We start from the raw sequence: 3,700 nt of genomic DNA on the forward strand, positions 1-3,700 counted from the left end.
TTATTGCATTTGTGTGTTTTAATGTGAAAGTTGACTTTTGTTGCTATTAGAGCAGTTCAAGCAGTTTCAAAAGCACCTGATGATGATTGCACTTATTTTAAAGGCAGTAAATAGCTTCTTTTTTTTTTTTTCTTACTTACATGTTTAGCATTCGTCTGGTGGCTCCTTCTGTTATCCCACAGTGTTTTTGTTTCCATGAAACAAACAGGGGAACGCACGGTCAACCACAGATACAGACTGATACAGTATGCTTTAGTGACATGGACATTTTTTTTCTTGATAGACCTAACAATGATCTATAGACCTTGAGACTGTTCGCATTGTTCTGCTCAACATCACAAGTCTTTGTGTAAGCATGTGATTATTTCTTGTAAGAGGACCATGCAGATTTAGTTGACTTTTGTGTTATTGTGTAAATTTAGTGGTGAGAAAGTGCTCAGTAAATTAGTTGTGAAAGCCTATATGGTCTCTGTTGATGGTCTATCGCTCTCTACACAGTATCCAGAGAACATTTGTTGTATTTTTGTCCCCTTATGGAATGAAGGCCTGCTCACCCATAGAGATTTGGCTAACTGAGCATGTTATGTAAATCCCGACTGTGGTCAAAACCAATGCTTAAAGAGTTAGGGGTGGTTGCAGATCGATGTGATAATTTGCTGTAAATTCACATAGCTACAGTCCTTCTCACATTAATGCACTGTTTTCCCATTGTTATTCGAAAATGTAGATTAGGGCAGGGTTAACAAAGAAAACAAATTACAGTACCACTGGTATGTGAGTGATGAAAGATTTCCAAAGTGACACTAAATCCCACACTCTAGTGCTAGTGAAGTACACTACTATACGTGTGATATGTGGATATGTTTAATGTATCTATGATTAATGTCTAGTGTGTGACATGAATGGAGTCCTAGTAGCAGTGGCCAAATGTTTTTATAGGAAAGAATCCAATAATGTGTGTGTGTGTGTGTGTGTGTGTGTGTGTGTGTGTGTGTGTGTGTGTGTGTGTGTGTGTGTGTGTGTGTGTGTGTGTGTGTGTGTGTGTGTGTGTGTGTGTGCGTGCCTATACTCTGTTATGTTTGTTGTTCCACAGCTTTGGGGTGCTAGCCTCCAGTTGACTGATATATGTCTTCCTATTCAATGTTGCTCCTTCAGTGGGCCAATGAGAGCCAGTGTAGCCACGCAGGAAGTTGTGTGCTGTTGCTGAGTGAGGAGGGAATGTCATGTCTTCGTCATAAGTTTCTGAGGTTTCCACCACAGTTTGCTGACTGACAAATTTGTCCTCAAGGTCATATGCCCCACCTCATGTGTGGCACAGAGGTTGAAGTGAAATGTTTTTAATGGACAAAATCAGCATTTATGTTGCCAGCAGAATTTATGATACATGGAAAAGTCAACAGGACATTAAAAGCTGAGCTGCCAAGACATCCAGGACTCGCAGCACTGCTGTTGTAACATTCAGGAAATTTCAACAAATGAAACATATCCAACTTCCTCTGAAACATTATCATATTTCTGTGTGGAGAAGATGTACTGAGCCTAAGAAGATTATCATGACAAAACAGGGAGTTTTTTCTTTTTTAACAACAATGATCTCAGATTACCAAGAATTTAAAGTTGCTATTGAAAGTTGGCAGGAAGGTTATACAGTCCATTCAGATAAACATTTAGTTTGGAGATGGGATAATCTGCTAGTTCACTGTGAGGATGCGTTACTGCCCAGTATCTGCAGTTGTCTCTGCGGTACATTTTTAACTTTCCAAATGAAGTGCAAATGGAGATGAAGAAGAAACTGAATGGAGCTACAGATGAGTAAGGAAACAGTGGTGATGGAGAGTGAGGACAGAGACAATAGAAAGCAGAAAGACATGGGGACAAAAGAAAAGGAGGACTAAGTGAAGATTGTGGGATATATTTATTAACTGCAACCTTAGCAAGAGCTACTACCACAACAAGCAGAAGCAAAAGGTTACTGTACCTTTTATTGCTTCATTACTGTTGCATTCATGAGTGCATTGCTTACTGTATTAGACAAAGCAAATCATTTGATACAGAAGTTCTATATTAGCACTGATATCAGCAATTGTGGCCCAGGTTAATGTATATATATTAACCTGGGCCACAATTGCTAATATAGAACGTCTATATCTATATATATATATATATATATATATATATATCATCTCAACCCATGATATAGTCCATAGAGACATACAAAAATACAACAGAGAAAGAAAACAAAGAAAGAGAAGAGGGAGATGAAACAAGAGCAAATATGGTGCTGACAGAGAATAAGTAGGAGGTAAAAAGTGAGGAGAGGGAAGACTACAGGAGGAAGTGGGAGTGAGACAGTTTGAGACAGTTTAGAGCAAGGAGAAGAGCGACGAGTAGTCCAAGGCCAAACTCCATGCCGCCTACTGTAAACTGTTTATACTGCGCATCCCTAAAACACACTGACAGTAGACATCCTCCATAAAACTGACACACACACATTCATGCACTGGAAAGCAAACAGACACATTCAGAAACTAATAAATACCCCCACAAATAAACTGGACTCATGTATGCAAGGACACGTCACAGAAAACAAGTAATGTAAAAATGACTCATATAGGTCTGTTTGGCAGACCTCTCATTCTGCTGCTGTTCACCTCTCTGGTCCCTCTGGTGGTGAGTAACAACACTGCAGCACTATACAGTAATCGGTGAACTTCTTGGTGGCTAGGTAGGAGTTGGGGTCTGTTACAGTACATGTACTATGGGAGGTTGTGAGAAAAATGTATTTACAGTAAAACACACACTTGTTTAGGGTCTAAACTGACAACTGACTTTGTATATTTTTTTTACCAAAATTTACATATTGACACATGAGTCAACAGTTTAGAAACATGTTTTCATTCAAGTCAGTGGAGAAATGTTTCCAAACTTTTGACTGTGGTGTACTTATTTTATCATTATTATCTGCAATGACTCGTCATGTCTCTATCCATTTCTTAGTCCCACTGGCCTTCAAATTATACAAAGTAAGTTCAGTACAGTAGAGTAATATTGTTCAGTCGCATATCTCATATTGAAGATATCAAAAATGTTACTTCAGAACAGATTGTAACCCGTCTCTAACCATCTGAGGACCTTACCACTTACACATAATAATGATATCACGATAAATTATCAGTGCTGTTCATTGTGGTAAATGAACACGTCGACCTTTTGGGATGTCCAGGCATCTAATCTCAATAACCTGGCTCCATCGTGTTCGATAATCATTCAAGGTTGTTAGATAAAGGTCCAGGCTTCCTTCCTATGAGACTCATCTGAGAACATAAACAACTGATGTAATGTGAATTACCAAAAAAAGTGCTCTGTCCTACAACTCCCATAATGCAACTGAACATCCCATATTGTTACACCACCCTGTTTTCTAAATATCTGTGTTTGTTAGAACCCTCCTCCAGCACTACAGAATACATTATAAAACTCTCTTCCTGATGAGTAGAGTTAACTTTGTTTAAAATCTGTGGCGTGTCCCTGTGAACAACATCATTTCTGACCTTGGATCCACCAATTAGGAACATTTCCTGGCTCTGGTTTTCCTATTTTTCCACACTAATTTAAAACATTCTTTGTAAGCAAAGGGGGTGCATGCACACTGTGTTCACTCACTCTACAATTCTGATTGTTGACCAAATCCGAAACACAA

This window comes from Mastacembelus armatus, chromosome 12 (genome assembly GCF_900324485.2).
Source record: "Mastacembelus armatus chromosome 12, fMasArm1.2, whole genome shotgun sequence".
In the NCBI taxonomy this organism is placed as follows: Eukaryota; Metazoa; Chordata; class Actinopteri; order Synbranchiformes; family Mastacembelidae; genus Mastacembelus; species Mastacembelus armatus.